The 27,779-nt window shown below is 41.2% G+C and overlaps 2 long non-coding RNA genes across 3 annotated transcripts in view; one reads left to right on the forward strand and one right to left on the reverse strand.

The window, feature by feature from the left end:
• Positions 1 to 6: 6 nt before the first annotated feature.
• Positions 7 to 14,655, reverse strand: LOC137458190 (uncharacterized). 2 transcript variants are annotated; one of them, XR_010991603.1, is made up of 4 exons: positions 14,506 to 14,655; positions 11,223 to 11,313; positions 2,595 to 2,677; positions 7 to 1,136 (listed from the first exon to the last, which is right to left on the reverse strand). It is a non-coding gene; the product is annotated as an uncharacterized lncRNA (long non-coding RNA). The 2 variants fall into 2 exon arrangements; XR_010991609.1 differs by lacking the exon at positions 2,595 to 2,677.
• A 229-nt stretch (positions 14,656 to 14,884) lies between these two features.
• LOC137458222 (uncharacterized) overlaps positions 14,885 to 27,779 on the forward strand; it is a 78,734-nt gene continuing 65,839 nt past the window's right edge. The window contains exon 1 of the long non-coding RNA XR_010991629.1: positions 14,885 to 15,001. This is a non-coding gene — a long non-coding RNA (uncharacterized lncRNA). The remainder of the gene's footprint in view (positions 15,002 to 27,779) is intronic.

Here is a 27,779-nt window from a genome sequence, read left to right on the forward strand (position 1 = left end):
TGAACCTTGCAGAGTAGGGTTGGTGGTTGAACTTGGTGGTCCCTGAGGTCTTTTCCAACCCGAATGATTCTGTGATTCTATTAGATAATAACACCACAGAAATAGAGTTATTTGACATATAGCTTTGCTTTAGCAAAATAAAATATACTGTAAAGATTTAAGATTGAAGGATTATGCATTTCATACAGATACTATTGAAATTTTTGAGTTTTTTTTTCAATAAAGAATTTGTTTCTTTAAGACATGGGATTTTTTGAATCAGTGTCAAATTTTTCCCAGCTGCAGCTCAGCAACAGTTTGCTTTTCTCCCTCTGAGTCTCTTACTTTTTTTCCCTTTGATCCTTCCATTTAGTTATTCCTCTGGAGCATCTCCATCATTTCTGTGATGTTAGCTCAGATTCTGAAGCCTGTGCATGCAAAGTACTATTGCTGCATGAGACAGGCCACTGGGAAGAAACACACTTTACGAGAGCAACTTAGTAGCACCTGATTTAAAAGAAAATAAATAAAGCCCAGAAATGGTATTAAAAAGCCATGCCCCAGGTACTGGACTGACAACCATAAATAACTGACATTTTGCCCCTTTGTTTTTCCTTCCACCTTCTAAGAAAATGATCTAAAAAAAATCACAGTAATAGGCAGTCTCTGTCAAGTTTCAATTACACCAGAATACTTGGAAAACGCTGTGGCAAATGTCTTTGTGGCTAAGAGCTTGTAAAAAGGTTTGCAGATTAAAAGCAGCATTCTTTTGGGCTTAACTCCTAAACAGGTCACATGAACTTAGTATCTAACTTATAAATGTTTATACAGGTAATAAAGTCCAGAAAGGAAAGACTGAATGGCAGCTGTATTAAACATTGATCTCATGGGAAGACATTTAAGTCCACTTTCATAAGAGAACCTTGTTTACAGGGCTGGAGTGTATAAATTGGATGCTTTTCAAATGAAATTGTTTTGGAAGAGCTTTCTTTTCACTGGTTTTGTGAGTAAAACTTGTGGACTGTCAGATATAAACACATATTTCAGTGAGAACAATTTATAATAGCTTCATTCTAATGTTAATTTACACCAGTTCTGCATTGGTGTGACTGCTGGCTCCAGATGAACATCAGTGGAAATAAGAGCATGATCAGCCCCTGGAATGAGAAAATAAATGGTCAGGATACAGCCATCTAATACTTAGTGTGCATATTTAATTAGCTATTTATGTCATATCGTCTCTGTGTGTGCACCATACATAATTTACATAAAGAGATCATATATACATATGAGTGAAGCCAGCAGTGACTCACACAATTATCTGGTATGGAAGCTCACTTTTGTCAGTTACTAACTTAATATAAGCCTGACTCCAGGCTAAGATTAACAGGACGGGGGAACAGTGTGCTAAGGAGGATTCTTCTGCCTTCTTCTGTCTGCGCAGCAAACTTGGTCCTCCCTGGCCCTGAGGTCAGGATCTGGCTGCGCATCTACATGGCTGCCTCTGCTTTTGGCAGAATGACATTAGTCCAATTGACCTGTGTACCCAGAGCTCCCACCGATTCCTAGTTGCCTTTCTCTTGGAGGAGGCAACTGCCTCTGCCAGAATTAACACATTTTTGTGCCCTTGGGCCAAATCCATTTCAGTCAGGCTGTGGGACACAGCTGCTTTTCAAACGTCTTTACTATTTTAGCCTAGTTGTATTAGTTCACACTACTCCAAATTCAAACTGGTTTCCCCACTCATTTTCCTTTCTTGGTCCCTGCAAGTTATTTCACTGCTCTGACAGCACTCCAATCAGCTCCCTGCTGAATTAATACTCCCCTTACTAGATTGTTAACAGCATCACCCTGGTGCGTGAAGCTCAGTGGCTTTTATTAGGTTTAAACTGGTCCTTTAACAGAGCTGCAGATTCCCATCAAAGCCTGGGAGATTCACTTTGTGCTGCCTTTTTTTTTTCTCACCCCCCCCCCCCCTCCTCCTTTTTTTTATATCCAAAGCCAAAAAATCAGCAACACCCAGTACCTCTAGCATAGCTGCATTTCAAGTCAATACAGGCTTGCTTTTATTTCTGGGATTTCCACTGGATTTTCCAGTCATAATACTTTGCTCAAGAAACAAGTTCTTTGGTCTTTTTTTTTTTTTTTCTGGAAAAGAAAAACTAACTGCCTTTCCCCTCCCCAAATCTTTTGTACATCTCCCAGCGCAGGTCTTTGCAAATCGACTGAACGTGAATGTGGAGGACCTGGATTGCTTTCAGTTACTGGAATGAAGCTGCTAATCTCTTCCTGCATCTGATTTATATGTAAATAGAAAGGAGGTGCCTTGTAGAGAGGCCAAATAGGAATCCCTTCTGTTCTTGAAGCCACAGCTATGAGTCACATCGAATGAAAAGCTTAGTGAAAACATCAACATCCCTAAAATAGTTGGGGGGGTGGTGGGGGTGGGGAAGGGTGAAAGGAATCATGCAAAGGAAAATTAACCTGTTGATTCTAAGCCCACATTACAGAGCTGCTTTCCCCCCACCCCCCATCCCCCTCCGAATGCTATTTCTCTTTGCTCGAGCTGATAACAGTGTTTTGTTAGAGAAAGCAATTTTAAATTGTGCACAGACCCAACCCTTTGAAGCTTAATGGCAGTGCAGGAATGAGTGAAGCTTTCACGTGCTGTGCCCTCAGAGGATCGCATGGACGAACACTGCACAATAAAAGTGATAAGTAAAACAAAAACAGGGGCATTACAGAGCTGCTGTGAGGTTTATGGCTTTATTGAGATGCCAACTCATGCACACAAAAATAAATGGAAAAGAAATTTTCTGTTCCTTTTAACTGTTTGCACTTCTGAGCTCTCCCCACAGAAATACAGTCTCAAGCTACTCTCCTCTTCTTGGGTTCCTTGTTTTCGGGGTTTTGGTTGTTTGGTTTTGGTTTTTTTTTTTTTTTTTTTTTTTTTTTTTTTTTTTTTTTTTTTTTTCTTTTCCCTTTTTTGCTCTTAGGGTTTTGGTCACAGCAGTTTGTTCTTTTACCCTTCTGGCCTGCATTAGGAATAGTGTGGCCAGCAGGAGCAGGGAAGTCATTGTGCCCCTGTACTCTGCTTTGGTTAGGCTGCACCTTGAGTACTGTGTCCAGTTCTGGGCCCCTCAGTTTAAGAAGGACATCAAAACACTTGAACGTGTCCAGAGAAGGGCAACAAGGCTGGGGAGAGGCCTTGAACACAAGCTCTATGAGGAGAGGCTGAGGGAGCTGGGATTGTTTAGCCTGGAGAAGGGGAGGCTCAGGGGTGACCTCATTGCCCTCTACAACTACCTGAAAGGTGGTTGTAGCCAGGAAGGGGTTGGTCTCTTCTCCCAGGCAACCAGCACCAGAACAAGGGGACACAGTCTCAAGCTGCGCCAGGGGAGGTTTAGACTCGAGGTGAGGAGGACGTTCTTCACCAAGCGAGTCATTCATCATTGGAACGGGTTGCCCAGGGAGGAGGTCACCATCCCTGGAGGTGTTCAAGAGGGGATTGGACGTGGCACTTGGTGCCATGGTCTAGTCATGGGGTCTGTGTTGATAGGTTGGACTCGATGATCCTCGAGGTCCTTTCCAAACTTAGTTATACTGTGATACTGATACTGTGATACTGTGATACTGTGATACTGTGATGTGACTGGCAGGTTCCATGAAGCTGTGCAGCTCATGGAGGGCAATCTGCAGCAAAAACATATTCTCCCCCATATAGGTGACTGAAAATGAGGTAAAGCCACCAAACCTCTGCCTGGGCATGTACCTGTTCCCTAAATTTATAATAGTTTCCTTTCCCTGTTTTTTATTTTGTTTTGTTTTAATTCTTCACCTTGGAGTAAGATGAAAGTGGCGTTATATAGAACTATTGGCTTTTGTTTGACATGATGTCTGATCAGGAAAATTCTCAAGGTATTTGTAATGAATAAGAACACCTAAGTGTGTCTCCTGTAAATGTATAAATGTGTCAATTGAATTTTCTAGTTCTCCTCAAGAGACTTGGTGCTTTATGCAGGAGGGATTGTAAGACCTTTCCAGTTATTCAGTTGATGTTGTCTGAGTTCCATAAATGAATGTAATTTTGATTTTTTTTCCAGCTTAATTAATTGGTCATTTATTAAATAATTTATTTGGTTTATAACCTCCTGACTGCGACATAACCTGTAGCGGTACCACTTCAGTTGAAGGAGAACAGAAAATAAGGGACCAAATAAAAAAAACACAGTAAATCCAACCTAAATTTTCTGTGTGTTGCTGCCACTCTAATTCTAATTTGATCTAGGTACACCCTTCCTAATTTTATTAGCAACAAAACAGAGTGTAATTTGCCTACATTTGTGTGTTGTATATAGTTGTTTTGGCAACATTTCACAGAAACCCTATCTTCTAAAATACGACACATGTGGTCCAGTATCTTAATGGACAAATGCTAAATAAATCTAACAATTTTTACCAACTTTCTATTAGAATCATACCTGTAAGGGGAAGCAAATTCAGGAGTTTGAACAAAAGTTTGCTTTGATCTGAAGTGGCCAACAAGCAAGCCCTGAAGGTGATCAATCCAGCTTCATGGCGACAATTAACATGCTCTTGCAAAACTCAGGAGGTGTGGTTTGTAAGCCTTGAAGCCTTGTGCCCTTGTTGGAAACCTTCCCTTTTATACTCCTCCTACTTGCATAGCAGTATTGTTAGATTGATCTCTGTTTATTTTTCAGAAGCCAAATTCAGAAACAATCCTCTAAAATATTTATGACTTCTAATACTTTCATGTGCAAAGCAGCCATAGAATGAAGTTTAGATCCTTGGAATACTCATTGCCTTAAGATGAAGTCAGTGGAGTTGTGTCAGGAACCAAACAAGTTTGTGGCGTTTGACATTTTTGATCTAATTTCTTGGTTAGTGTGCTGTTAATACCTGCTAATAGTTGAAACCTAGCTTTCACTTGGGGTTTCTTCTATGGTATCAAAGATTGCTTTAGGTTAGAATAAACCTTTATTAGAATAAACCAAACCAGGTTGGAAGAGACCTTCAAGATCATCGTGTCCAACCCATCAACCAATCCAACCCACCCAAACAGCTAACCCATGGCACCAAGCACCCCATCAAGTCTCCTCCTGAACACCTTCAATGACGGCAACTCCACCACCTCCCCGGGCAGCCCATTCCAATGGGCAATCACTCTTTCTGTATAGAACTTCTTCCTAACATCCAACCTGAACCTCCCCTGGCGCAGCCTGAGACTGTGTCCTCTTGTTCTGGTACTGGCTGCCTGGGAGAAGAGACCAACATCTGCCTGTCTACAACCTCCCTTCAGGTAGTTGTAGAGAGTGATAAGGTCACCCCTGAGTCTCCTCTTCTCCAGGCTGAGCAACCCCAGCTCCCTCAGTCTTTCCTCATAGGGCTTACGTTCCAAACCCCTCACCAACTTTGTTGCTCTTCTCTGGACTCGTTCCAGCAAGTCAACATCCTTCCTAAACTGAGGGGCCCAGAACTGGACACAGTACTCGAGGTGTGGCCTAACCAGTGCAGTGTACAGGGGCAGAATGACCTCCCCGCTCCTGCTGGCCACACTGTTCTTGATGCAGGCCAGGATGCCATTGGCCACACTGTTCTTGATGCAGGCCAGGATGCCATTAGTCCTCTTGGCTGCCTGGGCACACTGCAGGCTCATGTTCAGCCTACCATCGACCAGTAGCCCCAGGTCCCTCTCTGCCTAGCTGCTCTCCTGCCACTCTGACCCCAGCCTGTCAGGTTCTCATGTAACATCAATTTGTCAAATGTTCTATGTATTGCACCTGGGTATTTAGACTGTATTCAGAATGTCTATTGTGAAAACCTTTCTTTGGTCATAACTTCTGCTTCGGTTTAGTGCTCTGCAGTAGGTGATCTGAAATGACTCATTTTGTGTCTGATGGAGTATAACGGTAGCTCTTTCCCAAACAGAAAGAAGATGCAGCTGTTTGCCTGTTAGTCTAACACTCCAGATTTGCAGGGAGCAAGCACTCGGTGTTGCAGACCAGATCATCTGAGCAGAAAGGCTCAGAATGAAATCTCTGCTGCGTTTAGATTGTTCTATCCTTTTCCTGCCATGGAAATTGGTCTCACAGGAAAGAAACTTTTAATTAGATACATTACCCCGTAGAGTATATAAAATCAATGCAGTCACAAATAAAGCAGTATGGCTATTAAATGCTTTTTTTTCTCATGCTATATGATAGGATATCTGGAAAGTACAATGTTACATTTGATCCAGATCCAGCTGAGACAGCTGATCATTTGCCATTCTTGAAAGCTTGTATCTTTTCAATAACGGAAAGACAATATGCACTAAGGACTTAAGAAAACCAAACAAAATACCAACAAACTCAAATGTGTCAAAAAGCATGCATGAGCTGCAGGAATAGAAGTGCTAATAGATTGTGGCAGTATGCCTTCCCCTCCATTGTTTTAAGTGTTGTCTCTTTCAGAGTATAAGAAACTTCCAAAAAAGAAGTTTTCAATGGCTGCAGAGCCAAGGAAGCCCCTGGAAGTATGCTTGTTTGCACCAGTTGGAGGATTAGAGCCTTAGTTCTGATAAATGCTCCTTTGAACTCTATTCATGTCTAACTGAACAGCAATCTCAAGTATCACAAGGTGGTAACCTAAACATTAACATATTCATTTTTACACTGTTCTTTTTATGGACTGAAATGCCAATGTATAAACTCCTAAGTCTGTGTTTAGGTGAAATCCAACCACAGAAATCAAGCTATGCAATTAATAAATGAGTAGATTTTGCTGAAGGTGGTAGCTAATAGGTTCTCCACACTTAAAGGCTTTAAGTCTAAGCTTGAATCTCACAATCATTCATTATAGTTCAGAAAATGGTTTCCACCTCTACTGTGGAGCTGGCTAAATTAAATCTTCTGGCTTACATAATGCAGAAGCCAGAGGAGGACACTGCAAGATTTTTCTCCAGCTTCAAGAAAATCATAAGGAACAATAAACACTTTCCCACATAAAATTAAAGTCTTTTTTAAGGCTGATGATTAAAAGCATTGAAGGTGTGGTTTGTTTGGTTTTGGTTTTGTGAGTGTGTGTGTGGGGGTTGGGGTTTTTTTGTTTGTTTTTGCAGTGGGTTTTTTGTTGGTGTTGTTTGCTTGTGGGTGGTTTTGGTTTGGTTTGGTTTGCTCTTTTTTTTTTTTGTTTTAGTTAATGATGTATATGGCCACATAAGCACTTAAGAGTTGTACTTTATGTCCAGACAGTGACTCAACAGTGAATTACTTCTATACCACTGGAGCTGACTGGTTAGCTGCGGTACCACAAATATTCTTGGTAGCAACTAAATGAAATAAATCATCTTCTATTGGAAAGATTCAGCACAATGAAGTGGTGGTCTGAAGAATAGATGTAAAGCTGTTTCAGAAACATCTGTGGTCATTGACTATGCATGCTAATGGTATATTTCCCAGGGGAAGAAAATTAGAAAAGCATTTTTATAATTATAATTGCAATATATTAATTTTTGTCACTTTCACACTGGTAACAGTCAGCACTTGATGTGTGTATTCTTCAACTTGGCAAAATTAATATCTGCAACCCCATGGTTCCAAAGCCTCTTCAATTATTTAGTTTGTAAGCTTCCAGGCAGCTTTTATGTGCGGAGTGGAATAATTGGAACAGGTGGGGGGAAAGAAATTAATAGTCTTTTTAGGCTATTTCCCATATTTCTAATCCCTACCTTCTTCAAAGGAAATCATACTGAACTTGTTTTTTTTCTTTCTGTGAGAGTGAAACTTCTTCCTATTCCTATTTCTGTTGATCCATTTACATTTGGAAACAACAATTCTTCAACTAGTGTCCCCATGAAAAAGGAGGAAAAATACCTTTAAAAAAATCAGTTTACATAGTTGCTAAAGTTGTCAATGTTTCCAGCGAGTTTTAATTTCCACTAATATTTTCAGTCTTGCACAGCTGGATTTCTTTTTTTTTCCCTTCTATAAAGTCAAAAGAATTTGCCGATTCTCAGCCCAAAGCTTTCCTATCCAAAATTCTCCACTTTTTTTCTCCACTATCTGCTACCTAGAAAAGTAGTAGCAAGTACAATAAAGTGTCTCTCCATGAGAGGCTGAGAAGAATTCTGTTGAGCCTGTACAGCTTAATTCAAAAGTAGTGTCTAGTTATATCTGTATTAGGAAAAACGAGCTAGGAGCCTCCTCCTGGAGAGAAATCTTCCTGCACTTGCACTTTCAGCCCAGATAGATGAATCAGGCCTTTCCAAGTCCTCTGGCTGGATCTGTCTAGGTTCCCCAGGCTGGACACAATTTGGAATGCCTCTTCTCTGTTACTTCAGTGTTTTTCCTTGTATGCACAAATGCAACAGAACTACTCCAGCAAGCATAAAGAAAAAGGAGAAAATGCCACACGGAAGCAGCTGTAACAACATCAGTGGTGTTATCCCAGGAGGGAAGGGCAACTTTTTTTTTTTTAGCAAAGAGGTGAGTCATACACTTTTTTTTTTTCTTTTTAATCCAGAGTGCTTGAGAATATTGCCCACAGATTCTTCCTTCCTACTTCACAATAAAAAAATCAATCATAAAAAATTAATCCCATAACTCTTTAGGGTTTTTAATGATGGGATATTTTGCCCATTTTAAAGTAGAGCCATTCTAACTGTGAGTTTCTCTAAGATACTGCTTTCTAGATAGGAAGATATCTGTTCAGTTTAAAGCTCTGAAACCACTCTTCCAGCAGAGAAATGATTTAAGTGATGACTTTAAGCAGCTTCCTTTCCTTAGCAGCAGTAACTAGTAAAACTATTTGAAAAGGAGGCACCAGAAAATTCCACCAGGAAGGTGGTCACAGCAGCTTGCTTTTTCAGTGTCACTGAAGAGCCCATGCAAAATGCATGTCTGCCATGCATGTCTGCACTCTGCACCACACCAGATTCCTGAGATTTCTCTCTATCAGCTTCTTAGGAAGTTAATTTCAGGTGCTTTGCCATTAATGAATTTAAAATGCAAAGGAGTGACCACAAATAAAACCTGGAGGAGGAAAGAAAAAGAAAAACAAAAAAGACATTTCAGGCTGTAGAATGGCTGCTAGCTGCCACATTTCACAATGAGATTCCAGAAAGAGTAAACATCAAATTATAGTCTTGTGTATTAACCAGTGAAAAACAGGTAGTATGATTTCATTTTACACCAGTGTTAATCAGAAGGCATGATGGTGGAGTCGATGATCAAGGCTCAATAATGTGATGCTGAGCTCTGTTAGATGAGAAAGGGGAACAGTGTGGCTAATATTACTGTGAAGCAGACTGAAATAAAAAGCAAACATGTTACTGCGAGCATTAAGGCACTGAGTGCTGATCACGTATTACATCTTAGCATTTTGACTTACTAGCATTCTAAGCATGGATTGTTGTGATATTTTTTTCTTAAAATACGGTAAAAGGTTATTTATATGTGTGTGTGTGTGCGTATATGTGTATGTGTATATATATACACACATGGCTTTTTGCTCTCTGGCATTTCCTCATGTGCATGCATACCTGTGACTGTGAACATGGATCTCTTGCAGTAACTTAAAAAAAATACAGGGCTGGAATTCTGTGACATAGTATCATAGTATCATAGTATCATTCAGGGTTGGAAGGGACCACAAGGATCATCTAGTTCCAACCCCCCCTGCCATGGGCAGGGACACCCCACACTCGATCAGGCTGGACAGAGCCTCATCCAGCCTGGTCTTAAACACCCCCAGGGATGGGGCCCCAACCACCTCCCTGGACAACCCATTCCAGGGCTTCACCACTCTCATGGTGAAGAACCTCCTCCTCACGTCCAGTCTGAATCTCCCCACCTCCAGCTTCATTCCATTCCCCCTAGTCCTATCACTACCTGAGATCTTGAGAAGTCCTTCCCCAGCCTTCCTGTAGGCCCCCTTCAGATACTGGAAGGCCACAATTAGGTCACCTCGGAGCCTTCTCTTCTGCAGACTGAACACCCCAACTCCTTCAGTCTGTCCTCACAGGAGAGGTGCTCCAGCCCTCCGATCATCCTTGTGGCCCTTCTCTGGACACGCTCCAGCACCTCCACATCCCTCTTGTAATAGGGGCTCCAGAACTGGACACCGTACTCCAGGTGGGGTCTCACCAGGGCTGAGTAGAGGGGGAGGATCACCTCCCTCGACCTGCTAGCCACACTTCTCCTGATACATACTTCTTTTCAAAGCACAGTGTTACTCAAGAGTAGTGCCTTTGCCTTTGCCACAAGCATATCACATGTTTACACTCTGACTGATACAATTTATAGTTGGAAGAACGCTCTGTTGGTAGGAGTGGTGTGCATGGACACCACACCACTATTACTTTAACCACACACTTGTAAACACTCCCATGGCAGCAGATGGGAATGTGAGGTCAGAAGTACTAGTTTTTGATTTTGTTTAGTTATGTAAAGAAATAGAAATATCAAAGGCTCCATGTGGTGTTATCAGAACTAGCAACATCTGTTTACTTCAAAGTACAAAGGGCTATGTGCCTCACTCCTTTAAACCTGTTTCAGTGAGGCAGGAAAAGAAAATAATACTAAAAAAAATCACTCTCTAGCAACAGAGTAGGCCTAATATATGTTTTTCTATTTACAGGTCTCAGAATGTTTCCTGCATTACTTTGTTTTGCTTGCACTCTTAATAATGCTGAAATAGTTCTCCCAAGCACTGTTTCTGGCCAGCTGGCTGGATGAGAGTGATCCTGGCACAGGCAAGATGCAGCTGAGATAAACAGCCCAGCAAGGTTTGCAGAAAGCCTTCCCAGGCAGGTTGAAGTCTGATGGCAAGCTACCTCTCCATGCTGCTGACCCCAGGCATTTTTCAGGATGGTACAGGGACAACGTGGGACCAGTGGCATAACTGAGTTTTGCTTTAACTCCTGCTGTCAACATAGGTGAAATCTGGGCACTTGTTTAAGTACCAGCAGTAATTAAAAGAAGATGCTGCTCCAGCTGAAGTCTTGATTTCTTTGGGGCACACTACAAATTGTAAGCAACCCTTACGGCTGTGAGCTGCCAAGTGAATGAACAAAAACTACTTTGCTGTCTGCCAGTTTGGGTTTTCAAGATGGTTAGCTGCCAAAATGAGTTACAAGAAAGTTCTCTCTGTGCCGTGTTTTCTTTCAAAGTTGCCGAAACCACAAAAAGCCTTTCCAGTTTTATTAGAAAGTTGGAAGATAAATGAAAAATAGAAGGGTTTACCTTGTTTTTTGTAATAAAAATCACTCAGGCTCATTTGAACCAGTTTTATTGATGCGCTGTAGCTTGTGTCTTCAGGGATCTGTCTGTGGCACTGTATGAAGCAAACAGATGGAGGAGATCAGAGATTTTCCTGTTTTCTTGTCAGAATTGAGGAAACATGGGAAAAATCAGAGCCAGATTGCAGATGGTGGAGAGCCTCATGTGTTGGTTTCCTATGCATTTGCATGTACTATACCACACATTTGAAACACCACTTAGTAGTTGTGGGATGCTATTACAGAGCTTAAACTGTCCATTTTTAAGCCTACTTTCTGAAAAAATATATCACAGAGAGAGGCAGAACATACTGCAGGTACCCTTTAATGGAGTATTATAGTTGCCATCCATTGTTAATCTTTACTCATTTGTTTTGCAAACAAGAATAACATATGAGAACATGCATTTTCTTAAACAAGTATTGTTCTAAGGATCCAAAATTTTATGTCATTAGTCCATCATTTCAAGTCAGCCAACCTGGATTACAAATGTGTGTACAGTAAATTGAGAAAGTTCTTCAGACTCTGCAAATAGAGTCTATAATTTGCTGGTTTGCCCTCCTTTTGCTTCAGTATTTCTTTCCTCTTATACAGGAAACAGGAACTCATGTAGGCTACACCCCTGTATTTTCAGTGTGCCCTGGTGAATGGAACAGTTCCAAATGAGCTGGTGGCATTAACATGCCCATGCTACCACTCTCAGCCCTGACATGGCCAGACAGACATCATCCCTCCATTGCCTCACACTCACTATTCAGCACCAGTTTTCAAAATCCTCTTGTAAACTGAAAAAGAAATTAATTATATAAAACACAGGAATTAGCTAATTCCCCAATCTGCAACATTTGTTGCCATCAGTACTCAAGGCTCAGGTTGCTGAATATTTGAGACAATATGCTGAGGTGCTTAGAGAAGAATTTTACTTCTCTTGAAAAATATTCCAGTTCACTTTTTAAAATTGCAGAGTTTTATCTACTGATTGTATTTCACGTTGTGAGAAATGTGTTGGGCAGGTCTTCCAGGGTATAACTACTAATGATCACGTTGATGGCTAGGTAGAAAATATTTCAGCAGTATCAAGCAATATTTCAGCCCTTTTCTCTCCAACCCCTTTGCTGAAATTCAACCAATATCACAGTTTTTTAAAACTTCAATACTAAATATAATGGAAAAGAAATAAATATATTCTAACAAACAAACTAACTGTTGAACACACTCCGTGATCTCACGGTTTCTTCACAATCGTGGTGCCAAACTCAAGATTCAGCTTTGGTCCCTTCATGGTAGCAACTTGTGACTGCCAGGTCAACCTTTTCCTGTCCTGACTCTAACTTGTTCTACCAGTCCTGGAAATCATCCCTGGCTCATGCCAAGCTCCAGACTGTGACTGATAACCACCTGAATGATGGTTCCTGTGGAGCAAAAGCTCCATTGGTGGAAGAAGGTCCTGACAAGTGGTGCAGGATGAACTGGTGATTAGGTGATCTTCTTACAAATGCTGAATTATGTGAGCACTAAATGAGTACAGATCTACAGATTTTCTCGTTGCTTACTTTCTACTACAGTAAATCCAGGAATATGCTTCCAATGACTTGCTTCTACATACAGATGAGAACCAGCTCAGAGAAGTCCTGCTTGTATGGACTATGGATTACATTTAGAATTCTGTTATGGCTATGAAAGGGAAGAGGAAAGAGAGACAAAGATAAAGTAAGGCTATGTCATAGGACATTTTATCAGCTGATAATGAAGGTGCTATCAGATGGCTAGTTTTATAGGCTGCCCAAACTGGTCAAGTTACTCTTCCTCAGTTTCAGAAAAAAGGTTTGAAGTGTTTGGACAATACAGTTCTCCAAAGTGGATCAGACTGGGCCTTGGGCTTGGATCCCAGGCTGGAACATTCTAAGGAGGTGATACTCAGGCATCCTTCGACAACATGACAAAGTTTCTGTTCTACATTTTTCACATTTAGATCATCGCTCATGCTAGAAAGAGATACTTTTAAAGACTCATTTGATTCTCACACATGAGACTTCATAAATCATATCCCTCAGTCTCATAGCCTGCCTTTTAGAGAGTTATCTTGCCTTACCAAATGTAGCTCCCATGGGTCTCTCACATACCCACACAGACTACTTGCAAAGGGAGGAGGAAAGCACATCCAAGAATAAGCAATGCTAAAGGTCAATGCTTTTCCAGGACTTGATTCAGAAAATTGTGATTCAGAGATTTTTCAGATTCTGCAGCCTGCCATTTGAGCTCCCTGAAGGAAACTTCAAGGCGATAAGATTTGGAAACAGTAATAACAAGCAAGTGGTGGGCTGCCATACGGACTTCCCACCTGCTCTCTCATCAGCCTTCTCAGACATCATGGGACCTGATAGCAGGGGGATCAGGTAAAGCAACTGCTAGCAGGGCTGCTAGCAATACTCTTTTTAGTGACAGTTAGAAATCCCTGCCTGAGCATTTGCTTGGCAAAAAATCCCTCCTGCTGGGACACCAGACACATCCTGACCATGGGAGTGGGTTTGGGTGATGTGGTACAGATGCAAATGCTAACACACTTATATTTAACCCTATTATTCTCTAAGTCAACCCCAGAACACAACCTCTGCTGTTTCATCTGTATGCAATGCTTCTGGCTGTGATAGCTTTTATTTCTATGGCTTTTTGTAAAGAGCTACAATTTACTAAATGCCATTTTTCTGTTGCATATCTGTAATATATGCTTCAGCTGTAGCAAAGAAAGGATTTTTAATCAAGAAGAGTTTTCAAAACAGTTACATTTCAACTACAGAGGCCATGTTCTCCTCTTTACTCAAGCAACAGCTGATGTTAATTAAAAGGAAAGAACACCCCGATCCCTATGGTCTGAGACTTGAACTTAGCTCACAGTCCTCCTTGTCCCTTTGACAGTGCTCCTGCACACAGAGGATGCCAGCTCCTCCAGGGTAAGAGATGGTACAGGTTTGTGAGCAAGTATTCTGAAAATTGTTTTCATTTTTCTTTAAAGAAAGTATTTATTGCAGGATTGCTGTGGCTGTGATAGTCCAAATGTAGAATAAACATGGGAAAACCTTTTAGTAGAGCAAATCCTAGATGTTATATAAAAGCACTTAATTGACAAATTACTTATTAAAGATATTATCTGTTCTCTTCAACTCTGCCCTGTTTTGAACAAACACATTTCAGGAGAAGTTTATCATAAAACCAGTGGATAGCCTGCATATCTCCTCATCTGCACTTACCTTTCCCCAATCCAGAGGACTGAATTCCCTCCATACAGCTTGTCCTGTATCAGTCTCTCTGTTTGGGAGTATTTCATGCGCATCTTCCATTCCAAGAGCTATTTCAACCTTCCTTTCTGCTCCAGTTCCCAGGTTGCATAAACAACTGGGCTGATATATTGGAGTATGGACTTTTGAAACTAACGTCTGGCTCTTATTGAAATTGCAGTCATCACTATGGTGATGTTTAGCCATTTTGGGTTTACTGTAGTTACTGTATAATCCAGTCAGCAAGGAAATGCAGTAAGTATTCCCAAATTGCTTCATTCACCTTAGAAATAAGTCAATATAAAGTAACTTCAGAATATTACTCTAATCTACCAGTATTCATATAGATGACTAATACTGAGTGGTCCTTGCACTAATTATAATGCTGTAGAGTACGATTCCCACACACAGGCACTAGTAGGCTGCAGAGGATGACTGCTTTGACCAACATATTTCCAGCTGCACTCAGGTGAGGCAGTCTTCTCTACGTAATTTTAAGTTCCTAGAATGAAAATTAAGAATATAGCATGGTAAAGTTTGCCAAGAACCATTTAAAGTACTTTGTTCTTTGTTTTGGTTTTTGTATACCCAGCTACATTGGAGGATGTTCTCTGAATTCTAAGCTTCTTGCAAGTCCTGTGAACAGATAGGATGGTTTAGGATGTGAACCAAGATAAAAGAACATATTTCTTTTTCTTCTCATGCCATTGCCAGTGGTGAGAGTCTCATTTAAAATGCTATACCTGGAATCTCAAAACCTGCCCTTTTGGTGGTCTTTCTACTTCTGGTTAAGCCTGTGTGATCATTGTATTTATGAGTCTACAATCACTATAAGATCAGACTGTTCCTCTCGCTTTGCAGGGAAAGACCCTTTCCGGGGCGGGGACACATTAGGGACACAGCTAGCACCATGCTGTAGGTCTGAGCTCCTCCTGTGGATCCCTCTGGAGATGAACATTAGGACAAATGACATGATTGAGGCCTGAAGTTTAGCTTCTTCTAGGATAAAACTAAGCAGTTGAATTGTTTGAGGCTAAAATGTGGCTGATGTGCAGCTGCAGGTTTCCTGTGCAAAGCCAAATAATGTCCACCTCAGAAATCCTGGAGCTGTGGTTTGTGGCAGGTTTTATGTTCTGTGAGATGCGACAATTAAGTACAAACAGGACTTGCAAGTCCTTTGGGTTGGAGGGAGAGAATCTTATGTTAGTGTTTAGGCTTGCAAACATTCTAAAATATCTCCACCACAGGAGAGCTAAATCTTATCTTTCCAGGCGTGTAACAATTTGTACCAATTAAAGGAATACAGGACATGGCTGATGTCTGTGTCCAATAAAAATAAGTGAACAAAGCAAACAGACATGCAAATAATAATAATAAAAAATCTAATATGGCATGGTGTAAAGTTTAATCCAAATAAGGCTCTGAGTGTGTCCTTCATTGACATTAAAAAATGTAGTTAAGCTGGTAAATGTATAACAGCTGGCAAATATTGTGTGCCAAGTCTTATTTTAGATTAATAAGAGAAAACTGAGGCTTATTAAACTGCTGCAGCGATTCCCAGGAGAGCGAGTTGGAGATTTTAGAACATCTTCATCTTTAGGATACTACTAAGGTAGTACAGATATTAGGGAACCTGTGGCTTTGAAAATGAAGGAGTACACAGAAGGATTGATGAAAATAAAGGAAAAAGAAAGCTGAGAGAGGCAAACAGACCGTTTCATCCTCTACTTGCTTAAAACAGACTGAGAAGCAGGCATGAAAGCAAGTCACTATACAGCTCTTACAGTCAGTTTAACAATCTCTTAAGAGTTCTAATCAGATTTCTGCTTTTAAATACTGTTTACCCATCTGCTTGCAAATGGCATTCATTTAGACAAGCTAATTATAGATTTTTAAAGACCTGTAAATGTTATATGAGATTTTTTTAAAGAAATGGTGTGTGTGTGTTGGGTCTTTTTTTTATGTCATGGTTTCTTTTCCTTTTTTTAAATCAACCAACTGAAAATATATCCTGCAGAGAAAATAACAAAAATCTCATTTCTGGGGACTTCAGTGTGTTGAGGTTTTTTGGTTGGTTGGGTTTTGATTGCTTGGGGTTTTTTTTGGGTGTTGTGCTTGATTTTTTTCCCCTTGTTTGTTTCTTATTTGGTTTATCTTCTTCAATAAGATAAATATATAAAAGCATTCAAGTTAGGACTGTACATCAGTCACTATCACTTAAATGGAAAATATGTTTTTACAGATTAAATTATAGAATCACAGAATATACCTTATCAGAAGAGACCTCAAAGATCATCCTGTCCAACTTTCAACCCAGTACTGAAGGGTCAACACTAAATTGTGTCCCTAAACTAAACCTTCCCTGGTACAGCTTGTTACCATTTCCTCTAATCCTGTCACTTATCAAGGAGAAGAAATTGGCCCCCTCATCATTCCAACCTCCCTTCAAGTAGTTGTAGCAAGTTAAAAGGTCTCCCCTCAGCCTCGCCTTCTATAGACAACTTCAGCTCCCTCAGATGCTCCTTGGAGGCCATGCGCTCCAAGCCCTTCTCAAGCCTTATTGCCTTTCTCTGTGTCAGCTCTGTGACCACTCAGGGACAATTTTTCTTGTGATGATGTGAAGGGGTGGTAGCTAAGGGTCTCCCTTGGTCCCCTTTCTGGTGCTGCCTTGGATGCTTGCCTGTCTCATGTTGCTCTGTCTGACTTTCCTCCTGAGGAGTTTCTCACTCTCACCTGCTGGGTTTTGGAATGTTTCTTCTGTTTATACATTTGTGGCGGGCGTCTGAGATTATATTCTTTTTTGAAGAAATAAAGAGCAGTGCTGGAGAATTTCCCTGGAGGGCCACTAACTTTGAAATTCTCCATTTCTTAGACTGATGGAGCTACAACCCCCTTTTAGCACAAGCATGCCTTGTGATTCAAAGGGTGATAAGACAACTATCTGTGGTTATAAAATCTGTGTTGGTTTTCTTTGGGTTTTTTTTTCAGTTTGAGTGGACAGACTATATGCATGATAGTGAATTTAGGACATCTCCCTAAGATATTTTAGAAAGTGCTTGTAGCAAGGGCTATGTATTATCAGTTTTCAGACATAAATACAAAGACATGACATAAGCATTCTTATTTGTAGTTTTTATCTTATTTTTTCCCTCTCCCCCTTCCACCTCTCCCCCTCTTTATTTATTTATTTGTTTATTTATGAAGCAATAAATGCTTAATTGTAGAAATATGGACAGGAAATAATAACAAAAATAAGATTCAATCTGGAAAACTATGGACTGATACTTCAGATGAAAAAATGAATTCAAAACATATATATTGAGAAGTAAAATAAAAGATAATTGGAAAGTAGCAATACAGAAGAGACCTAAGGGTAGCATTGGACAGGAAATTAAAAGACCATTTCAAATGCATGGTAGTAATAACTTACATGGAATAATAATATTTTATCCGTCTGACTAAAGATCACAAAATGATTCATGGACTTAATACACTGTAATCATTTTGCCCATCACTGCAAAACATTCATCCTGGAGGTGCTTTTCCTTATGTTTTACACTTTTGCTACCCTTTACGTACACATGGTTATTTGCAATTTTATTTTGCTGCTTAGATCTCTGCTGCATAGCGGTGGGGGTGGTGTTAAGATTCCCAGGACTGTTGAAGTGATTAGGGTAGAGTCTGAGTTTCATTGAAACCATGTTGGTGGAGCAGCTGGTTGTTGGAATCACCCTTCAAGGGTCCTTCCAGTTTCCTTTTTAAGCTGCCTTAGTTTTGCAGAAAGCATTCAGCTGGACTGTTCCCTAGAAAGCTGCTGGTGCCCTTGGTAGTGCCCTGCCTGCACACAGCTGTTTAGGGAGCCCTGAGGAAGAGGATGTTTTCCTTGGTGAAAGTTTTCAAGAAAACATTGGGTTGGTTTGGAGAGAAAATGGCTTGTGCCAAGACATCATTTAGAATAGAATAGAATAGAATAAACCAGGTTGGAAGAGACCTTCAAGATCATCGCGTCCAACCTATCATCCAACACCACCTAATCAACTAACCCATGTAACCAAGCACCCTGTCAAGTTTCCTCCTGAACACCTCCAGTGATGGTGATTCCACCACCTCCCTGGGCAGTCCATTCCAATGGGCAATCACTTTCTCTGTGTAAAACTTCCTCCTGACCTCCAGCCTGAACTTCCCCTGGCGCAGCTTGAGACTGTGTCCTCTTGTTCTGGTGCTGGCTGCCTGGGAGAAGAGACCAACCTCTGCCTGTTTACAACCCTCCTTCAGGTAGTTGTAGAGAGCAATAAGGTCACCCCTGAGTCTCCTCCTCTCCAGGCTAAGCAGCCCCAGCTCCCTCAGTCTCTCCTCATAGGGCTTGTGTTCCAAGCCCCTCACCAACTTGGAGACTAGCTTTAAGTGATTTTTTAACACCTGAGTGATCCATGAATATAACTCATTAATTACAAGCTGATGAGAGGATCAACTATTATGCATTTAAAGAAAAAAAATACAGTCTAATTTGTCATATTTGCAGGCATTAAGCTCCTCCTTGGCACACTGATACTTAATTAAACCACTTTTTTTGCCTATGTGGATACCTAAATCAACCATTCAGGAAACAGCAACAGGGTGAACCTGAGGAACAGAGTTACTACAGCTGCTCTGTGTTGCTTCCTGGCATTTCAGTTAAGGTTAAAAAAACCCTTAAGTTTCTACAGCCATTCATTTTATTCATAATGTTCGCATTAGAAGAGTCTGGTTTTCTTTTCATCAGCCCTCCATGATTATATTAAGTGTCCTAATCTAGCTTAAATACACAACAACATGTTGTGGAGTACACAGAGAAAAACACTACTTGCTGCTTCCAACTCCGATTTTTCCAGAATCAGAGATACTTGCTAGGAGCATTACAGTAAATATCATTCCTGAGGAAACACCCAGGGCTCAATGATAACAGCTGTGTGCACACTGGTGCAACCTACAGTAGAAGCTGTCAAATTATTTGTTTTGGGAAAAAGGATGGCTCTGGCTCCTTCATGCTCTGTGCATCTGGAAAAAATGTGAGAAAGAATATTTTCAAATAGATATGAGACTTATCTTCCTCTCCTGGTGTGTACCACTGCATGTTTCCATTTATGCAATAGGCATTTTCCAGAAGGAAGTGTTCACCACTAAAGTATTTAGACCCTGAAGCCTCAGGTGATGCTGGAGTTTAGAAACTGAGGAGAGCCCAGATACGTCCAGCTTTTGTCAGTTTCTGCCCTCTGGATTGCTTTGCATGACAGCTGCAGCTACTGCAGCCAACATGTTGCCCTTCTTGCAGTTAGTAAAGCAAAAGTATTTTGTTTTCATAGAATTGTAGAATCATAGAATCAATAAGGTTGGAAGAGACCTCAAAGATCATCAAATCCAACCTGTCACTCAAGACCTCATGACTACTAAACCATGGCACCAAGTGCCATGTCCAATCCCCTCTTGAACACCTCCAGGGATGGTTACTCCACCACCTCCCTGGGCAGACCCTTTTCTGTTGGGTTTGCTTTGGAAGGTACAACAAGCAGGAAAAGGATTTTCTTGCATGTTTTGAAAATATAAGGCTACCTTTGCCCTTATACATAGAAAGGATACCCTTTAGTACTTGAAATGCACAAAATAGCTGTGAGGACAGGCTGGACTCTGAAATGCAGATGTCAATGTGGAGGGTCTGCCCTAAGGCTCCTGGCAATTCAAGTACCAACCAGAGTTACCCCTACTGGGATTTAGAAACTGCGCTGACAATCTCAGTGGATGGAGAAACGATTGCAGGGCAGGTTGATTAAAATGACATTGTTTTGCTGTAATTTTTTACACATCCTGTGCAACCTTCCTGACTGTCTCAAGAGTTCAGAGCATCCTGTCTCATCAGTGCCCTGTACAATCATAATCTAGTCCTGGGTCAATAGCTGAAAGCATCTAAATACACTCTGATGGAAGGCAGTGCCACTCCTGAGTGAAAGTGAATAAATACTACAGAGTTCTTTCTAATTATATTAATCACTGAATAACAAGACAAAAAACCAAACCAAACCAAAACAAAAAAAAAAGTTGAAGACAATTTATTGGAGATTATGCACATCTGCATTTGATTGCTGATGGGTCAAAGCCTGGAGAAGGGGAGGCTCAGGGGTGACCTCATTGCCCTCTAAAACTACCTGAAAGGTGGTTGTAGCCAGGAAGGGGTTGGTCTCTTCTCCCAGGCAACCAGCACCAGAACAAGGGGACACAGTCTTAAGCTGCACCAGGGGAGGTTTAGATTCGAGATGAGGAGAAAGCTCTTCACCGAGCGAGTTGTTTGTCATTGGAATGGGCTGCCCAGGGAGGTGGTGGAGTCACTGTCCCTGGAGGCATTCAAGAGGAGATTGGACGTGGCACTTGGTGCCATGGTTTAGTCCTGAGGTCTGTGTTGATAGGTTGGACTTGATGATCCTCGAGGTCTCTTCCAACCTTAGTTATACTGTGATACTGTGATACTGTGAAAGTCCCTTGTTCATGAGGGTGAAAAATAACCAAGGAAACTGTTGAGAAGAATCACTTCAATAAGCTTTTTGATCTCCATTTTACTAAATGTAGGGAAAGAAAACATTTCCTGGGAGATAGCTGCATGGTTTTAACTGGAATTCAATTTTAGCCTAAAATTAGGAATGAAGGATTGTTAAGAAGTAATTATTTTGTTGGTCAGGGGTTCCTGTCTGGCAAGTATTTCTGCTGGATTTGTATATCCAGACTGAGTATCTCTGTCTTCAATAGCTCATAGCTGCTCATAGTATGTAGGTTTGGGATCCACTGAATGTGTTGGTTTGATTCAGCCTATAAACTCAGCTTTCTGATAGAAGGCTCAATATGGAGAATTTAATGTGAAGTTAGAATATAATGGCTGCATACTTTGATAGCTCTGGCACTAAAATACTTTAGGTCATATATTCTCCAGTTTGTCTTCCAGTTTGAAGCATTCAGTTACTCAATTATTTGTAAAGGGTTTGTTTCTAAATATATTCAGTAACCACATATCTCTTTTTGTCTTAGTCTCATATGAATATTCTCCATGTGCTGTTGTAAGTCCTTTATAAGAAAGATATAAACCCCATAGACTTACTATGGAAATGTTCAGTCACATAATCCCCAGCATACCAACCTGATCTCCTTCTATGATCAGGTGACCCGCCTGATGGATATGGGGAGGCCTGTGGATGTAGTCTACCTGGACCTCAGCAAGGCCTTTGACACCGTCCTCCATAGCAAATTGGAGGTGTTCAGGAGGAGACTTGATTGGGTGCTTGATTCCATGGTTTAGTTGTTTAGGTGGGTTGGATTGGTTGATGGGTTGGATGCGATGATCTTGAAGGTCTCTTCCAACCTGTTTTTTATTATTATTATTATTATTATTATTATTATTATTATTATTATTATTATTATTATTATTATTATTATTATTATTATTATCATCACTGCAGGCTTTTGCTGAAAATTATTTAAAGTAGCCCAAGTTTGCTTACTTCCTTTTGACACTAGGGATAAACATAATAGTAACAACATTTCTGACCCTCTTCTCTTCTTTATTTTTTTTATCTTGCAGTAAGTTGGAAATTAACCACTTGTTTCTAATTTATAAAAAAAAAAAAAGGGGGGGGTGTGAAATATTTAGCTATGTGATCACAACTCAGTGTCTATGTTGTACGTTAACCTTGTGCTCCAGCCACATCTGGTACACACAATCTGGTGTTCAAAATGTTTGGATGGAAGAATGACATAGGTCTTTCTGCTCTTCAAAGTGGCCAGCACCCCCAGCCTGCAACAGTGGCCTGGGGTAGGGAAAGACAATCTACTTTGTCCCAAGGAGCTATATAAGTGGCAAAAAGGACACAGAATTGGTACAGAAATTGCCAGTTTGAACAGCTCTTCCCAACTATGGAACAGTTTCCCTCCTGAAAATATTTTAAACACATCTTGGTTCATTATACCGTTGTCAGTTATTTACTTGCTATATGGAAGGCATGTGACCCACTCAGCCCATTCCAGAAAGTGGATGTCGGAACTGAGACACACTCTGCTGCAACTGATGAAAGATGTCCCCAGCCTATTATCCTGCCACTGGCTCAAACTGGATGAAAAAGAATGTGTGCAGAGGCAAAGTAAATGTGTGACAGTACTTGCCGGGCATGGTTTCCCTGCTATCAGCTTATCACAGCCAAGGGGGTTTCCATAGCTGTAGGCATCATCTTCGTCTGCTGCAGCCCTTGGTGGCCTTTTCTTCCACTGGTCTACCTCCTTGATTTCTAAACCCTGTAAAGTTGTAGCTGCAGCTTCACTTTCATGGCTTAGGGAGGAATTTCCCCAAATCAGAACTTACCACAGCATTCAAGAAGAGAGCACTGTACGGTTTTATACAGGGGATGTATATAGCATTGCAGTCACCTGAGTATGTGGACTTTGTGAAGGGGGAGCCACCCTGTGCCGTGCATGAAGCACATTGGCAGGTCCTGCAGGGTGTTTAAACCACCTTTCTCTCAAGTGTTGCTGTTCTGTGGGTGAAGAGAAGCCATTATATTGCAGGGTCATCAGCGCAGATCCTGCTGAGCGCTAAGCATCACACAATAAACTAAAAAGAAATAAGCATCTGATATATAAAGAAACATCATGGCCATGGTTTGCCATGGGTTAGCTGTTTGGGTGGGTTGAATTGGTTGATGGGTTGGACACGATGATCTTGAAGGTCTCTTCCAACCTGGTTTGGTTTATTCTAATAAAGGTTTATTCTAATCATGAAGGAAAACACTGCATAACTGAGAAAATTCTTTGAAACCTGAGTTTGTGTGGTGAGACAATTTCTACATTTTCTAAACCACTCACAAACTTGCTCACTTGTAACTTGTGGGAAACGAAAATTAGAATAGAATTAATTCAGAAACTGAACTTGACACTGTCATATTTTATGCCTTTATCATTTCATCTAAGCATTATAGGGCACAAACTATTCAGCAATAAATCATATGTCTTGACCTTAGCTGTCTTGTCCTGTAAGTTAACCTCTTTAGATAAATACTGCACTTTGGACTCTCCTATTAATTATATTGGTTTTATTTTTTAATCTATAGTGCAATTTACAGTGTGGTTGTCCTCTTTTAACACCATATATGTTTATGCTAGGAGCTTACATTTCCCCATCAGGGAGGAAATAGAGGCTTGGTGTAAAAGGTTTCAGCTGTGCTTTGCACACAACGCCCAAATGCAGTTAACTACAGCATAGAATACAAAGCCATGTGGATGTCAACATGTTTAGACAAATTTCTAGCATCCCATGCTGCAACATCTTTCCTGGTTGCCTGTGAAAACTAGATCAAGCTTGTACATGTTACCATCATTCCTTCTTCATACAGTGTAGAAGTATTTATGAAATGTTTTGTTCTCTTAATCCTTATAGCCAGCAGCAATTCAGATGAAATGACTCATTTGAACATCTAATCCAAAGACAAAATGTTGGATCCTACTGAAGATTGTGTCCCTCAGGGCTATAGGGTTTCCCAAGACTGCAACAGAGGTGGTGTCTCTCTTTTCAGTTGCCTGTGGCTATAGGATCACTCAGTAAAATTGCTAGTCTTTTGTTCTGCTTGTCTTCCTAAAGAGGAAAAACCTGGCAATTTATTTTACGGTAGCTATAGATGGTATTTTGATGGCAGGAAAGCTTTTAACTTTTTAGCAGTTCAACAGGGTTTGCCTTTTCACTTTGTAAATAGAAGCAAAATAATGTCACTGTTAGTGACATTAGATGATCAATATATCTTATAATGACATACTTTCCTAGAGATACCATATAAACACCTGAATTAATGAATCATTATCTAGCAATGTGAAGTGCTTAAAAGTTTTGAAATGGTACAGAAAAATTCTAACCTGGACATGTGTAAGCTGGAAAACAGAGTTTACATTCTGCTAAGATTTCTGAAGTCTGGCTGCCCAAACATCATTGCGTGATGATTTTGTGTTGTTTTTTTTTAACACCAAAGTTCCCCAGAGGCTTTCTGTGCAAATGCAAAACACCTTGGCATCTGTCTCATGGATGAATTATTAGCAGTTATCTATAGAATATGCCTCATGGTATATCTGCACTGAGTGCTCCCAAGGGAGCATCCTTGCTGCCAGTCTGCCTGTTATTGTAGAAGGGGGTAAGAGGAGAGATGGTGAAAGTGCATTGGTATCTTGAAATTGTGTTACAGAGGGGTTAAAAAACCTCTAAGAACCTGTGCAATACAGGCTGTGGCAAACCGTAAGGACCAGATATCAGGTCTTCCCTATTTCCTCCACTCTCGATGATCTCACTGGCCAATAGGCTCATTTTCCTCCTTCCTCTTTTCTTATCCCATGTCCTCCCTTGCTACTGGCTGCTACTGTGTGACACTCTTCCTCACATACTGCCTTATTACTGCTTATACTTTGTGTAGAGCACCTTGAGAGGTAAAGAGACAGTGGAGAAACTACAGACCGAGTTCAAATAAAACTCTATTGTCTATGGGAAATGAGAATTGTCAGAGGTTTGTAACAGTGAATTAATTATTTTCTCAGGGACTTCAAAAGCTACATCCTGCATCTTGCCTTTCCACTGAATTCAAGTCCCTCCCTCATAGCAGGCAGAAGAACTTCCCAATACAAATGCCACACAAAATTATTTAACATAGAATGTGTATCTTCCCTTGACCTTATCTGGGGTGATAGTGACAGCTGGGTTTTTAAAGCTTGCATGTGAAAAACTATAAAGGGATCAAATTCCCTATCGGCCCCAAAGTGCACAGAAACTGCATCTGCTTAAGCTGTTGGCAAAACTGGCCATTCAAGTCTTCCTCAAAAACATTTCAAGAAGATAACACTTTAAAATGTACTTCTCAGGATGGCTAGTGCAAAGGTGCACATGAATCATGTTGATTTATGTAATGTTTGTCACATAGTACTGGTCTTCGTGATTTTTTTCCATTATGGCAACAACCTATCTGAAGTGCTTTAGCAAAAAATGTGTTCCAGACTCTCCCCATTGCTCACTTTCAGATTTTAATCCACTGAATCATTCCAAATGGCAACAGGATGCATTTTTTGCAATTTTCATAACCTTACCAGCTGCTTTAACAATGTTATGTGCCCTGTACAGTTCAGCTGTATGAAACTCAGTGACAGATGACAGGATGAGACGATTCATCACAGATTTGCATTGAGATTAGAAAAACTGAGATTGTGCCATCATTTTCTGTAGGAGGCTAGAAATAAAATTAATAGTTCTGCCATAAAATGCTGGAATTGTAAAAGAATAGTTAAAAGGGCATCTTTAAATCCTGTGCATTTTGTAGTGAACAACACTCTTCAAATAAAGAGCAGTAAAAAAAGAATACCTGATTTTTGGGGTAGAGGTAAAAAAGGGCCATATTTCTGAGTACTCAGACAGGATGAAAGGGTTTGGTGAACTGGTTTTGTTCTTAGTATGCCTCATTCAGCTACTTCCTTAACTCATGTATCCTAGCAATAGAGGAGACAAGTGTTTTGCTTCCTTCCCAAACATCTGTTCTTGAGGATGTTTCTGTTTGTGCCTGCCTCGCCGGAGTGAGGGGCTTCCAGTGCCCTCCTTGCCTGAGTCCAACCTTAGGGGGAACGGCCCTCTCCTTCCTGGCTTTCCCATCTTACTTGCGCTATCAGGGAACCTGATGGCCACTGTGGTGGCATGGACAAATTGAGGGATGGCCGTGTCTGGGGATGTCTCTGGGATGTGTTTTTCTGCAGTCTGGGCAGCAGCACCGTGGTGAGGCTCAGCCCCTGCCAGAAAGCGGGAGCCTGCTCTGATTTAGACATGCCTGAAATGGAGGCTGTGGGGCACAGATGGGTGCTGCAGTGAACAAAGGCACCGACTGTGGCCCCTTGTCAACACAGCTTAGGTGTACTGGTGCTAGTGCAAGCTTCTCCTGGCCACTAACAAGGGCCAGCAAAGCAGGATGTTGCAAGCCTGAAGGGGACTGCAGAAAATAATTCAACTGCCTAAGGCTCTGGTTTAGCCTGATCCAGGATGCCAGGCGTGTGCCACAGCCAGGGAGTGAACAGGCATTTTGCCATATCTGCTGTCAGACCCAAACATGGCAACAAACCTTAGATAACAGAGTTCAACAGCGCTCAGCACACTGTCTGCTTCTTTAGCCAAGTCTTTCCCTAAACAAGCTGGCTTTAGCAAAATATTTGGGAGAACTTCTGCTATTGAGCTGGGTTTCAATGGATTCATCTTTGTTGAAATGCAAGAATGCTATAAAAGAGAGCATTGAAGAGTGCTGGGCAGAGTTCTGGTAGCCAAGGGGCGTGAAGTTTGTATCAGGGACACCGAACGGGCAGGGAAACATAGTAGTGCTGCTGTCTGTCCCCTCACAACTGCAGGCACGTCGCTGTGTTTCTTTCCTGTTTGTTTTGCTGCTTCCCCTCTAAACTTTTTGCATCATCCTGGCTGCATTCCCGCGCCGCGGCTCAGCAGCTGGTTACTCGCGGGAGTCCTCCATTCCCCTCAATGTGAAGGCATTAAACCGTGTTGTCATGGAAAGGGCTGTTTGTTACCTATTGCACCAGGCTGCACAGCTGGGGCGGGTAAAGAAGTGGTATCGGCTAGATCAACGCGCTGCTTGATAAGTGCGTGAACTTTTGTGGTCTGCACTCTGGGGAGGAAAAAAAAACCAAAAAAGAAAAAAATAACAGCCGGGTTTTGGCCGCTTTGAATGCACTTGAACTGGGCAGTGCCCATACCACAGCTCTGACTCACCTGCTTGGCATGGCCGGGATCCCTCGGGAGGGCTTCTCCTTAGAGGTAAAGCGCAGCACTCCTGAAGCTAAAGCAACCTTGGAGGTGCTGGAGAGGGTGGCTCCCGAGTGGCAAAGACCGGTCACCTGAGTAAATGCTCCATTTGCCCGGCGATTTTCTGAGCATTGCAGGCAGCCCTGCGGAAGCCCGGCAGCTCTCCCTGTTTCTGCTGCTGCAGCTGCAGCTGCATGGGGAGTACAGGTGGAGAGACATGTTGGATGCAGAGGCTCTGATCATACTCAGTATTTATCATGGAAATTGACTTCATGCAATTAATAAGTACAGGAAATACTTCTTGTTTTCTCTCAGAAGGAGAACATTAAGTAATGGCTTTATCTTAATTTGTCAGGCTTTGCCCTAGGGACCAAAATTAAATGGCTGGAAGCCAGAGGGGGACTCAAGAGCTAAA

The sequence above is a fragment of the Melanerpes formicivorus genome, unplaced genomic scaffold, assembly GCF_026170545.1.
Source record: "Melanerpes formicivorus ecotype bairdi unplaced genomic scaffold, bMelFor1.0.p_v2 SCAF_3, whole genome shotgun sequence".
Lineage (NCBI taxonomy): Eukaryota > Metazoa > Chordata > Aves > Piciformes > Picidae > Melanerpes > Melanerpes formicivorus.